This window comes from Oryctolagus cuniculus, chromosome 4 (assembly GCF_051225735.1).
Source record: "Oryctolagus cuniculus isolate XC-2025 breed Fujian yellow rabbit chromosome 4, ASM5122573v1, whole genome shotgun sequence".
Classification (NCBI taxonomy): Eukaryota; Metazoa; Chordata; class Mammalia; order Lagomorpha; family Leporidae; genus Oryctolagus; species Oryctolagus cuniculus.
The window spans coordinates 29,166,962-29,181,904 of NC_142870.1; the positions used below are offsets into that span (position 1 = coordinate 29,166,962).

General features: G+C 42.4%; 1 pseudogene; it reads left to right on the forward strand.

Moving 5' to 3' along the window:
* The first annotated feature begins 5,879 nt into the window (after window positions 1-5,879).
* Window positions 5,880-6,261, forward strand: LOC100350023 (small ribosomal subunit protein uS19 pseudogene; annotated as a pseudogene).
* The last annotated feature ends 8,682 nt before the right edge of the window (window positions 6,262-14,943 follow it).

A 14,943-nucleotide genomic window follows, 5' to 3' on the forward strand; every position in this document is an offset into this window, starting at 1 on the left:
GGATCAGCGCAGTGCTCCGGCCGTGGCGGACATTGGAGGATGAACCAATGGCAAAGGAAGACCTTTCTCTCTCTCTCTCTCTCTCTCTCTCTCACTGTCCACTCTGCCTGTCAAAAAAAAAAAAAAAAAAAAAAAGAAAGAAAGAAAGAAATATTTGGATTCAAAGAATATAAAAGCCAACAAGACTCAGCTTACTAATAAGAATTCTGCAAAGAGGTTAAAGCAATAAGGATTTCAAAACGTTCATTGAATTTAGCAACCAGGAATTCAGTGAGAGGAGTTTTAATGGACCTACACATTCACGTCGTAGATTAGATGTTCCAGAAGGAGAGGAGAAGAGAAAAGGCATAGAAAGCCTACTCAATAAAATAATTGCCTGAAAGCTTTAAAATATTACAACATCCTGGTCAAGGAACCCCCAAAATATCCCTAATAGAGTCAACCTGAAAAAAGATCCTCTGAACTACATGACAGAGTGTCAAAAGTACAACACAAAGAGAAAAACAGATTTCTAGACAGAAACCTTATAGTCCAGGAAATAACAGAATGAAATATTCAAAGTCTTCAAAGAAAAAAATTGCAAGCCAAGAATACTATATCCTGTAAAGTTATACTTCAAAAATGAGAAAGAAAGGGAAAGACAGGGAAGAAAGAGAAAGAAAAAGAAACTTTTTCATGATAAGCAAAAACAAGGAATTCACCATCACCAGACTGGTCCTATAAAAAATACTTGAGAGAGTCCTCCACCCAGAAATTAAAGAATGATAATTACTATTATAAAAACACATGAAGATTCAAATCTCGATAGTACAGCAAATACACACACGAAAAATAAAAAATTTGGTTTGGTTCTTCAGAGAAGCAAGAGAATGTTTGATTCTCTCTTTATTAATACAGAAAGTCACCAAATCACAAAGATGAACAAGATGACGAAAGTAACAAGGAATATGCAAGCAACCAGAAAAGAAAGTAACAGAACAGTAGGAGTATGTTTTTACTTACCAGTTAAATTGTTGTGTATAAACATTAAATACTGTAATTAAAAGATATAGACTGAATGGGTTAAAAAAAGCAACATGCTGTTTTAAGAAATTTCACCAGTAAACATGTACATAGGCTGAAAGTAAAAGCATGGACAAAGATATATCATATAAAAGGAAACCAAAAGTAAACACATACAGCTATATCTACATAAAGAAAGCCATTGTATAATAATTAAAGGGTAAATATAATAAAATTATAAATAAATCAAATACTAGAGCATTCAATATATAAAACCAAACATAATTATATCTGTTAAAGCACTTGGAAATATTTATCCAAGGAATACCCTTTATTGGTAATGTTCAGTAGAAGCTGATACTAGGGGTTATTTTCATTGTGTGGCAATAGCCAAGGTTTGGTATGGAGGAAACTACCATTATAAATACATATGCAGGGAGGTCATTTGGCGCAGTGATTGAAACACCACTTGGGATGCTCACATCCTGTATCAGAATACACTCTTTGACTTGGCAGCTCATGACAAGAGCCTAGGGTGATTACTGAGGCCATAAACAAGAGTGTCAATTTGTGAAGTCAACAACAGGAGTCACTGTGCACTTACTCCTCATGTAGGATCTTTGTCCTTAGTGTGCTGTACATTGAGATCTAATGCTATAACTAGTACTCAAACAGTATTTTTCACTTTATGTTTCTGTGTGGGAGAAAACTGTTGAAATCTTTACTTAATGTATGCTAAACCGATCTTCTGTATATAAAGAAAATCGAAAATGAATCTTGATGTGAATGGAAGGGGAGAGGGAGTGGATAAGGGGAGGGTTGCGGGTGGGAGGAACGTTATGGGGGGGGAAGCCATTGTAATCCATAAGCCATACTTTGGAAATTTATATTCATTAAATAAAAGTTAAAAAAAAAGAATACACGCTTTGAGTGCAGGCTCCATTTCGCATTCTATCTTCCTGCTTTATTTTGGGAGTGAACCAGTAGATGGAAGATTTCTCTCTGTCTCTTTCTTGTTCTATAGAATATGAGCATATACTATATTGGGAATTTGTATTTCCTCACTGACCTGGAAAATTCAACTTAAAAAATCCTAACAGCATGTAAGAATATTTCCTTTTCAAAATTGTATGGAAACTTAGATATTCTTCAAGGCTAGTTGTTTCAATCCATTCTCGACTCCCAACATCCCTTTTTGTGACAAATAGTTTATAATTCCTCCACAATTTTCATAAAAAAAAGATTATTTATTTATTTACTTGAGAAAGAGAGAGTTACAGAGAGGGAGAACAGAACCATCCCCCATTCACTCCCCAATTGGTGGCAACGACTGGAGCTGGAGCCAGGAGCTTCTTCTGAGTCTCCCAAGCCAATGCAGGGCCCCAAGCTCTTGGGCCATCTTCTACTGCTTTGCCAGGCCTCAAGCAAAGAGCTGGATTGAAAGAGGAGCAGCAGGGACACAAACTGGTACAGATATGGGATGCCAACACTGCAGGCAGAGCCTTAGCCTACTATGCCACAGCACCAAGCTTCATAAATTTCATTAAATAAAATCCATAAGAAACATACAAACAAAAAAGACTACAGGAGACTAAGAATTGTAGCTCAGATATGAGAGGAAACTAGAGAAATTTAGGATTCAGTCCAGATTGGAGGTAAAAACTAGAAAACAACCAGGGCTATAATTAAATACATAAATTAACAGACAACCTAGAGTAAACAGAGCACTACTGAAAATATAATCTGAAACTTAGATCAATTTGTAGCTGAAGAAGAAAACTCACAAAAACCTTCTGCAATAAATGAAATTTCACTTGTGGGATAAATGAGAAATTTGAAAAGCTAGTCTAAATGTTGTGTGGAGGAAAGAACAAATTCTGTAGCTTTAACTTACTGTTTTCAATCCTCTCTGTAACTGGTCCTACAAGGAAAACTAGATTAAGACTGCTTAGAAGGCTGAGGCCTTATAGGTCAGTGGTTACCAAAGGTCACCAGAACAAATTCAGGAAATCTCTGATCTAGATGAAAGGAGATTATAAGAGGATAGGCAGTATGCAGAAGGTGGAAGAAAGCCAAGACACAGCTAATTACAGAGTTTCGGATCTGTAACTTCAAAGCAAAGCGCAGGCAATGTAAAAGGAGAAGGGATATTCTGGGAGAGAGAGGGCTCTGACTGGAAAAGTGAAGGCAGAAGAGGAAGTTCCAATGAGCCAGGGGCCTGCTAACCTGACATTAAGGAAGCTCTGTTCTAATCCTCCTCTGCCACTATTGGCATTTTTTCACACCTTTAAAAAACACAACTGAACTTAATGATATTTAGGGGGCCTAAATTCTATAACTACCATGAAAGTTCAGCTATCGGCAGTGGACAGCCACCTCAGCCCCTGCATGAACAGCAGAACTACGCAAGGAAGGCACAAAGGAGGTGTGGCTCCTTGAAAAGGAAACTGTAAGGTGCTTTTACAACAAGGTACTTTTATGGTCATCTCTGTCAAAAGTAAAAAGGTGGCCATGTCAGCATGGCTCATAGTCCAGGCAGCCACACAATTCTCTGCATATTGATTCAGAGCATCAATGTTACAGAAAGAAGAAAAGCCCACATCCTGACATCAGAGAAAGCCATTTGGGGGAAAATGCTCTCTTAGAAGTAACCTGAGGATGATTCTCCCACACAATCAGAAGTTGAGCCACCCGCAGCAGAGTTCCTAACAGCTGGTTCACGGGACACTTTTACTTCTGCATGGAAAATGAGAAACGGGAAGGCAGCGTGGCAAACTGTCTAGTAGGACAGAATGTATTCAGCCGATAGAACTGACCTTTATTCTAAGGTTATGTCTTTCCTTTCATGGGGAAAGCAAATTGTTCTTTCACAAAGGAAAGGGATAAGGACAGTGAGAACATGTTTTCATTTTTGGTTATTTGGTTTATTTGATATTTTGGTTTTTTAGTTTTTCTTTTTCTTTTTTGTTTAAAGTCTATACTATGTAAAATTAAAACTAAAATCTTGATGGATTAGTCATGATTCTTCAGAGAAACAACGCTGATAATACTCATATGTAAATATAGAGAGAGCAAAAGAGAGACAGCGAGAGAGGTTTACAGTGAATTGGCTCATGAACCATGGGGGATAATTGTTAACTATATGTTTAAAAGTATTTTCAGAGCAACACCTAGACTGGTGTTTGGCCAGACTGGTGCCATTAGCCTTGCCCCATTGATATAAACTTAGCTGTCACGATTGGTCTCTCTAATTGTCTTTAATTCTCCATGAGTTGATAACTTCATCAACCAGCTGCCTCTGAGCAACTCTCCCGCAAACTCTCCCTCAGCTCATCACGACCTGCAGACAGAAATGGACACAGGACACTCATATTATTCTGAATTTTCTGTGTGCTTTTAGGATGGTTATCATTATTTTAATGATCTTTCATGTAACAAAGAAAGTTGCCTAACTATCCTTTTTATCCTGTTAATCTGGTGTTCAACCTTCAATTATTTGAAGTCTGAGTTTTAGGCAGTACATATAAAAGACACACACAGACCTTAGTAGATTTAATACCCAGGTACTTTAGAAAACATGACAGCAGGTTGTTAGATTACTGAATATTTGTTTGTTCATCTCTCATTCTCCTCACTACTTCCTATCACCACCCACAGAATCTCTCCAGTTCTCTTGGATCAGAGAAAGAGACCGTTCAATCCCAGCCACAACCAGCACAAAGCCCAATTCCCCTAAAAGAATTTTAGATAGTCCTAGGAGTTAGGAGACCTCTAAAGCGCCCCAAGACTAACTGTAATAACTAAATTGCTGACTGTCTCACCAAAGACAGTTTGTTCCTTTTATCTTGGTTAGGTAGCTTTGAAACTAGAAAAGGCAGCATCTGGGCCTCCTGATAAGTTTTCACAGTTGCAGCCTTACTGCTTCTCACAAGCAAATAGGAAATTGTAGGAGTCCCATGCACCATTGCTGCCTGCCCTTGAAAGAGAGGCAGGGGTGCTGAGCTAGTGACACACAAAGCCACATTGCTTTTGCTGCTTCCATCCCTCCTCATCTTCACACCTGTGAGTACAGTGTGGGGTAGGAGATGCTCACATCCTGCAGGGTCACACTGCTTTTCATCACATCCCTCTCAGGGACTATTACCCAAGTTCCCATTGCCGCCCTGAGGCCCTGAGACAGCTTGAAAGACATGCAGGGCCCTGTACCTAAAAAGAACCCCTTGGCAGCTGTTGATCTAGTTAATTATCTTGGACGGCCTACTTCGTTTCAGAAACTTCCAAACATTCTACATGTTGTTAGCCTTGGAGGCAAAAACCAAATCTCCTCAAATCTCCAGACAACATTTCCAGAGCTCCCATGCCATGATACCATCTCCAACCAGGTTTATAGTTTTCATTTCTTATCACACCAGATCCTCTTTGTAATGAAATCATGGACTTTTTTTCTGCACTCTGATGGACCTAAGGAACAGCCAGGAGATGACAGTACAGTTGGGGAAAAAAAATTAAGCATCGCAAGTTTTCTATTTGACTCTGGTGGCACCTTAGATGCCTTCATTCTGGAAGACAACCATCGAGGACAATGGGAACAGGGCTTCCCGTTAGAGCCTAGCAGCCAGTGCCTTCCTTGCATCCAAAGGCCTGTTTCAGCAAAACTCATCCCTAGGAAATTTCAAAGCTTATAAATGCACACTCGAAGTACCTAAAAGGAAAAAAAAAAAAAAAAAAAAGAAGGAGGGGGAGAAAACACACGAGATGCTGCTCCTGACTTGTTCTTCAATGCAGGGGAGTGTCAACAGAGGGAACTCAGAGCAGCGTGGACACTAGCCACAAATATATCAGCATCTCTTGTGCAGAAATAATTGTTCTTGGTTCTTTTCCTAGAAGCCGACAAGATTGCAGAAGTGGAGCAGAAGAAGCCGCAGACCTTTTGCAAGTTCACCTACCGCAGCTCGTAGACTTTGACCAACCGCTGGACAAGTCCGGCAACCAGATGGTGCATCTGTACAGTGCCAGCCAGCAGCAGCTGCTGAACCTAAGTCTACAGTGGAATCAGTGCCTGCGGCGGAAGCGCCTGCGCAAGGCCAAGAAGGTGTTGCTTCCCACGGGGAAGCCTGAGGTGGTGAAAGCACGCGTCCGGGAGCTGATCCTGCCTGGGATGGTGGGCAGCGTGGTGGGCATCTGCAATGGCAAGACCTTCAAGCAAGTGGCAGTCAAGCCAAAGGTGACCACTACCTGGGCAAATCCTCTATCACCTAGGAGACCGGGAGGCAGGGCTGGGCCAGTATCTGGGCCACCTGCTCCTCTGGCTTCATCCCCAGCAAGGAGTCTGCTCAGCAATAAAGCCACACACGTTCCAACACAGAGAAGGAGAAGAGGAGGGAGAGGGAGGAGAAGGGGGAGGGAGATGGATAGGATGGAGAGAAGAAAAAGAAGTAGCTTTTATATCACAGCCTGGAACCGATGAGAAGGCTAGGATAGCTGGAGCAGCAAAGATCTAAGAAGCCAAATTCCAATCTCATACCTGAATAATTTCAAACGCAAGCCCAGTGAGAAAGCCTTTTAGAACAAGATCAGAAATGTTAAGTACCCCCCATCCCACTTCTTACTGCTAACTTAATGTTCATTATAGGTGAAAGAAGGACATATGCAGTTACCCACTGGTGTTTTTCTGTTGTGGTAATGGACAGGAAGATACATAGATACTACTGCTAAGCAAGAACTTACATCTGTGTGCAGCCTGTGGCTTGCTCACACCTCCGAGTATGCTGAGTTGTTCTCATCAGCCAGCTTGGGTAAAAGCTCCTTAATGGGTTTGCCAGAACAAGCACCATCAACAGGCCCTAAGAAAATCATGAACTCTGCTTCTTATCTTCTAGAGCAATGGAGTTCCGGCGCTATTGGGTGAGACAAGCAAGACAGGAGTCCACAGGGGCATGGGGGTGGGTGCCCCTGAGGGGTGTTAGAGCTGAAGCAGGTAAGGAGGGCCTCACACTGGGAGGAAGGCCTGGCCTGATGCAAGTTTCACATCAAGGGTGGGAGGAATATATAAAGAGATCAAGAAACCTAACAACAACAAAACAAGCAACCCAGTTTTGAAATGAACAAAGGACTCAAACAGACATTTTCCAAAGAGAAAATCCAAATGGCCAACAGACACATAAAAAAATGCTCAGGATCACTAGCCGTCAGGGAAATGCAAATCAAAACCACAATGAGGTTTTACCTCACCTGGGTTAGAATGACTTTCATACAAAAATCAAGAAACAACAAATGTGGTAAGGAAGTGAGGGAAAAGGTATACTAAAACACTGTTGGTGGGAATGTAAACTAGTGCAGCCACTGTGGAAGACAGTATGTAGATATCTCAGAAATATGAATATAGACATACCATCTGGCTCAGGCATCACACTCTTAGGAATTTACCCAATGGAAATGAAATCAGAGCAGGCGCCGTGGCTCACTTGGCTAATCCTCCACCTTGCAGCGCCAGCACACCGGGTTCTAGTCCCGGTCGGGGCGCCGGATTCTGTCCAGTTGCCCCTCTTCCAGACCAGCTCTCTGCTGTGGCCAGGGAGTGCAGTGGAGGATGGCCCAAGTGCTTGGGCCCTGCACCCCATGGGAGACCAGGAGAAGTACCTGGCTCCTGCCATCGGATCAGCGCGGTGCTCTGGCCGCGGCGGCGGCCATTGGAGGGTGAACCAGTGGCAAAGGAAGACCATTCTCTCTGTCTCTCTCTCTCACTGTCCACTCTGCCTATCAAAAAAAAAAAAAAAAAAAAAAAAAAAAAAAAAAGAAAAAAGAAAAAAAAAAGAAATGAAATCAGCATATTAAAGAGTTATCTGCACTCCCATGTTTACTGCAGCTCAATTCACAATAGCTAAGATATGAGGTCAACCCAAATGCCTGTCAGCTGAAGATTGGATAAAGAAATTATGGGATATGTACACCATGGAACACTATACAGTGATAAAAAATGAAATCCTGTCTTTTGCAACAAAATGGGTGAAACTAGAAAACACCATACTTAGTAAAATAAAGCCAGTCCCCAAAGGACAAATACCATATGTTTTCTCTGATCTGTGATAACTAAAAGAGCACCTAAAAGGTAATCTATAGAAGTGAAATTAACACTTTGAGATGCAATGACTTGGAATAGCCCTTGCCTCAACTGTTAAAGAACAGGTTTTATTTTCATACAATTTGTTAAACTCTTTACTTAGTATAGAGTTAATCATAGGTGTATAAAGTTAATTGAAAATAGGTCTTCGTAAAAAATAAGAATGGGAATAGGAGAGGGAGGAGGAAGAGGGGTGGGAATGTGGATGGGAGGGAGAGTATGGTGGGAAGAATCACTGTATTCCTAAAGTTGTATTTATAAAAGGCAACAAGTTTGTATTCCTTAAACAAAAAAATTTCTAGGGGAAAAAATAAAACTACCTTTCTTAAGAGAAAAACAAAAACAGCCTGACCTCCCACAATTAGAAAAGTGATCTCAGGTAATTTAACTCTTATGTCTGTGTATTTAATCATTACACTGACAGTTTGAATCCATAATGCGAACCCTTAGTCCTATTCTTCCTTATATTTATCAAAGGTTTATTAACCATGTCCCCTAAAACACCTCTGAGACCTGCCTCTTTCACTGTGTCTATCTGAATGTTAATTCTAACCTTGATGCTTAATGCAGGGTTATTAGGCAACTCCTAATTCCCCTATCTCTGAACATATTCTCCTCACTCTGAGCCACACTCCAGGATCTCTCTCCAGTAAGCTTTCAAAGACAGATTTATCCATACTTTATCCATACTTTAAAATGTATGGCAATATTTTGTTGCCTGAGTATGGAGTTTATAGAACTCAGGAGGGAACGAGCTCTAGCATTTGTATGAAATGTTCCCCCAAGTCAGTTCCCCAAACATCCTACACAACCCTTTCTTTCTGACCCTATATAAGCTGTATGGATATTTCTGGAATTCCTTTCCTCCTCTTCTCTCTTCAAAAATCTGTTTTTCCTTCTAAGACCTCTTTTAAGTGTCCAATCTTAAAAGATTTTTCCCAAATATCTGTGCTTCCATAACACTTTGCTTTTAGCTCTGGTACAGCTGTTTAGGGTCAGTCTCAGCTAAAGACTGAAAATGCACTAGACGCAAGGACTGGATCTTCTTCTCTTCATATCCTCATCTCTTCCACAGGGACTAATAATAAGTGTTCACTAAACTAATGTTAAGAGAAGTAATTGGGGCCGGCGCCGCGGCTCACTAGGCTAATCCTCCACCTTGCGGCGCCGGCACACCGGGTTCTAGTCCTGGTTGGGGCGCCAGATTCTGTCCCGGTTGCCCCTCTTCCAGGCCAGCTCTCTGCTGTGGCCAGGGAGTGCAGTAGAGGATGGCCCAGGTGCTTGGGCCCTGCACCCCATGGGAGACCAGGAAAAGCACCTGGCTCCTGGCTCCTGCCATCGGATCAGCGTGGTGTGCCGGCCGCAGCGCGCCAGCCGCGGCGGCCATTGGAGGGTGAACCAACGGCAAAGGAAGACCTTTCTCTCTGTCTCTCTCTCTCACTGTCCACTCTGCCTGTCAAAAAAAAAAAAAAAAAAAAGAGAGAGAGAGAGAAGTAATTGAATTTATAAATATGCTGTTTCTGAATTTTAGTAGCCATTAACTTTGGAGAAACATCATTTTTTGAAGCAGAGATTTGTTTTAGAGATAATACTGCTTATCTAATTTCCTCATGTTGCAGATTTGCTGCATTTTCATATGCAGTTCACTGATCAGCTATCACACAGAACCTAGCTTGTCATTGCCTCTGCAGCGAGTCACTTGCTAGTGGAGAGCAGGCATCACACAGTCACATTTCGGCCTTTAGGAGGAGGTGCTTTTTTGTTTTCAGAACAGAGTAAGATTCTTGAAAACTAAAAATCCAACACTGATTGTGACCAGTGATGGAAACTTAGCATCATTTCAAAAACTGTATCATTTCTGTGCTCTTGGTCTTGAGGCTGGTGTCTGGGGCCATTGTAACTATTAATGAGTTGCCATACCCTCAAATCCAACACAGATGACTTGTGTCAACATAGCCTTTAACAAGCTATCATTGGCCAGTGCCGCAGCTCACTAGGCTAATCCTCCGCCTGCAGCACCGGCACACCGGGTTCTAGTCCCAGTCGGGGCGCCAGATTCTGTCCCGGTTGCCCCTCTTCCAGGCCAGCCCTCTGCTGTGGCCAGGGAGTGCAGTGGAGGATGGCCCAGGTGCTTGGGCCCTGCACCCCATGGGAGACCAGGAGAAGCACCTGGCTCCTGCCATCGGATCAGCGCGGTGCGCCGACCACAGCACGCCGGCGGCAGCGGCCATTGGACGGTGAACCAACGGTAAAGGAAGACCTTTCTCTCTGTCTCTCTCTCTCTCACTGTCCACTCTGGCTGTCAAAATAAATAAATAAATAAATAAATATTAAAAAAAAAAAACCAAGCTATCATGTGGTGATGTTTCTTTGAGAAATGTTAACTAGTAACAACATCTGATGTCCTTAGAACATTCACTAGAAGAAATTTTAACATTAACATGAATGTTCACTGCAGGCACGGTGCTGAGTTTGGTAACTAAGGAGAGATTACTTAGGAGGCATCTACAGTAGCTTGGATGGCCCATCCCCAATGGAGGGAGACTCAGACACTCCTTTGAAACCCCCTGCACTAACATTATTTGGAGAGACTTCTATATTTAGAGACATTACCTAGTCTGTCTCTCTCTCTCTCTCTCTCTCTCACACACACACACACACACACACACACACACTTACCAGTATAAAGTATTTGAATCCATAGGTTCTTAGTAGTATAAAAAAGGCACTAAAATAAAAATTCAGAGGACATTGGAATAAATGAAAAAAGCAAATAATAATAGCAAAAAGTTATACAACACTCACCATGTGCTACAAATTGTTCTAATGCTTCACAAACATTAAATGAGTCCATCTTCTCAACAAACATAGAAGATGGGAATATTACTTTACAGATGGGAAGCTGAGGCATGGCAAGATTGAGCTGACAGCATTACTGGAGTGTGAGTGGTGTATGTGAGATGAGACATTCTGGGTAGTGGGATCTGGGTTCTTAACCACTAGCTCCAGCACCCAGCAAGTCTAGTGTCTATTTAAAAGATGTGCTCTTATCACCTCTGATGTGGTGTCTCATTTGTTCAGGTTTTTAAGCATCAGCAGATTTACCCTGTGGCTGCCTTTGGGCTAAAGAGTTTCCATCTGAAAGGAGAAAGTATAAATTCAAAGAGTCATGTGATATCAATTAAATGGAGCAGATCACAGATGATCATTTAGTTTCAAAAACTGTAGACAATAAGATGCTGTATTCTCAGCCATTATTCTGACACCTATTCATAAATCTCTCCCTCTGTCATCAAAACTCCTATTTGGTAAATCACCTAAGCAAATGCATCCCACAATTCAGTGACTCAATACCCAATTTTCTTCACTACCACAAGTGAAAAATGCTTCTCTCAGAAAACAAAAACTATGTTGAAATCACTGGACACAACCCCCAACCTTCTGGTATCCAGGAGTGTTTTCTCTTCCTGGGAAGACTTCTAGAAGCACCACTTAATGCTTACAATATTGTGACACTAACAATCAACACAAATAAAAGTTCAGAAATAAGTCCAGAGAGAATATTTGAGTGTGCAACCCTGGGAGTTTGCCGGTTTGGGATCTCTAATACCCTGATCTCAGCAAAAATGCCTGGTAAACTCAATTTGCCATGCAATTTCACAGCTCCACTTCCAACAATATTCAACTTCAGGATTTCATTTCTGTACCCAACTTGGGAACATATCCAACCGTGGTTGTTTCTCTGCCTGCAGGTTTTATGAGGACAGAGAACTAGAGCATATTGTGTTATTAAACCATAACCAGGCAGTAAATTACAAGGAGGAAAACAAAAGCAAATTCTGCTGAGTGGGCGGTGTTTTTTTGAAACGAAAGACTGTATCTTATCTGAATGAACAGAGTGAAACATCTTTTAGGAACTTGTCATCATACTTCATCTTCATGTTGCTTTTGGATTAGTTTAATATTTGAAAGAAAGCTTCCACTTGGGGGAAAGTAAGTTGAGAGAACACTGTTGTCCAAGCTGTTGTAATAGTTATCAAACAAACCCTGTTTCAAGAACTCTTTTTTTTTTTCGATTCTTTGAACAAACATGCAGGAGAGAGAATCAAACACAAACATTCCAGCCTTCCCAGTGCTCCTGAGACTGCTGGATTGCAGCAACATGCAGCTCCGATTTTTCAGGGGAAGGTGATGGGGAATGAGTGAAACAGAGGAATGCCACAAAACAGGCAAATCTGGCCTTTCCCCAAGGACATAGAGCTCACTGATGGTAGCTCCCTGGAAGGCCGGAGTGTTCACCTCACATCAAACTTGCTAGCGATGGGAGTATGGCACAGCACTTCAGAAACCTCTTGGGACACCTACATTCCATATCAGGGTGCCTCAGTTCAAGGCCTGGCTCCACTTCCAAGTCTAGCTTCCTGTTATTATATAGCCTAGGAGACAGCAGGTGATGGACCAAGCACATGGAGACCTGGTTGGTGTTCTTGGGCTTGGCCTATGCAACTCTGGCTGCTGCAGGTATTTAGGGAGTGAACCAGTGCATAGAAGATCTCTTTCAGTCTCCCTCTCTCTCTCTGCCTTTAAAAACAAAATGAAAAGAATTTAGCTCTATTTCTATTAGTAGTAGTTTTTCCAGCTCACTCTCGACCCCAAAACTGGTACAAGGTTTGGCAGACAAAGGCCACAGCATCTTTTTGTGTTCAGAAGCGTAAAATTGAGAAGCTTCCTGCTTTGCAGCAACAGAAGACGGCACCAGATGGGTCCACACTATTTGAGCCCCTACTCTCTGTGTCCACAGAATAAAACTGAAGCAAGGTCATTGAGGGATGGAAATTAATGTTTTAATCTGATGGTGAGAGAACCTGACATTCTAAAAAGGTGCTGTGTGTGTCCACAAATGTTCAAAGCCTTCAGATATTTCGTTGTAGAGATTCTGAGAATCTGAAAGAGCTACTCAAGGTTAAGGCTGCCCTTAACCAGTTCTCAGTTCCTTAAGAACTGGAAGAATAAACTTTTTACCTTATTAGGAAATCAAATTAAAATATTTCCTAAAATTAAGACAATCTTAAATGTCTACAATATTACATGGTTTCTTTAGAAATAGTTTCTTTTCTGTACTCCAGGAAGATAGTGAAGGAAGTTATTTATACTGTAGATGAAAGCAGCAATATTTTCATCAGATGATAAAGTAATCTCACTAAAAACCAGAAAGAAATCAATGATGCATAAAAGTGAGTTTCAAAGACAGCTCACCTTTAATTTTGCTGAGCAAGCAAATTATCTCTTATTCAAGAGGAGTCTGAAAAGCAAATGTTTTTCAAAGATGTTTGAATTTTTTTCTTTTTTTCTTTTTTTTTGACAGGCAGAGTGGACAGTGAGAGAGAGAGAGACAGAGAGAAAGGTCTTCCTTTTTTGTTGGTTCACCCCTAAATGGCCGCTGTGGCCGGCGCGCTGTGGTCGGCGCACCACGCTGATCCGAAGCCAGGAGCCAGATGCTTCCTCCTGGTCTCCCATGGGGTGCAGGGCCCAAGCACTTGGGCCATCCTCCACTGCACTCCCAGGCCACAGCAGAGAGCTGGACTGGAAGAGGAGCAACTGGGACAGAACCAGTGCCCCAACCAGGACTAGAACCTGGTGTGCCAGCGCCGCAGGCGGAGGATTAGCCTAGTGAGCCGCGGCATCGGCCTGAAATTTTTTAAAAGTCGCAACAAAAAAGAAACCAGTCAATGGGGGGTAGTAAGTACAGAATTCATTCTCCTTGGCAAAAATATTACATAGCAGGCTGCTCACCACAACAGATAGAACTGTTATTTGAAACAGTTATTGCAGGGCAGGCACTGTGGTGTAGTAGGTTAAGCCTGCACCTGCGGCTCTGGCATGCCATATGGGTGCAGGTTCATGTCCTGACTGCTCCTCTTCCAATCCAGCTCTCTGCTAACTGCCTTGGAAAGGAGTGGAAGATGGCCCAAGTGCTTGGACCCCTACACCCGTGTGGGAGACCCGGAAGAAGCTCCCGACTCTTGGCTTTGGATTGGCCCAGCTCCGGCTATTGTGACCATGTAGGGAGTGACCCAGCGAATGGAAGACCTCTTTTTCTGTCTCTCCCTCTGTCTGTACCTCTGTTTCTCAAAAAATAAATCTAAATAAATAAACAATAAAACCAGATATAGCTTGGAATGGGAGATAGCTGGGTGTCCAAGAGAGAAAACAGGGAACTAGAAACATATGCTAGTTCAAACATTTCTTGGGCCACTTCTTAAGTCCCAGTATTCTCATATGCCAGCTCTGGAAAGGACATTAGAGATTTCTTCCAATCGGAGCAACACACCTGCAGAAGTTTAACACCATTTGCAGGGAACTCATCCACCACTTCTGGAGACACTATCCAGATGTACCCACTTTTGTAGAACCCATCTCAACTCCCCTGGCAGAGACGGGGGATCTAGAACCCTTCTTGCTACCATAATTTTGGAACATGTCACAATCACACAGTTATTTTTTTACGTATCCAGGAACATCAACCCGCAAGAAGGTAAGAACCAATCGTTTGGGGCTGGCACTGTGCCTTAGCAGGTGAAGCCGCCACCTGTGGCGCCAGCATCCCATATGGGAGTCAGTTCGAGACCCGGCTGCTCCACTTCTGATCCAGCTCCTTGCTGAGGCCTGGGAAAGCAGTGGAAGATGGCCCAAGCACTTGGGCCCCTGCACCCACATGGGAGATCCAGAAGAAGCTCTTGGCTCCTGGCTTTGGATCAACGCAGCTCTGGCTGTTGTGGTCAATTGGGGAATGAACCAGCAGTTGGAAGACCTCTCTCTGC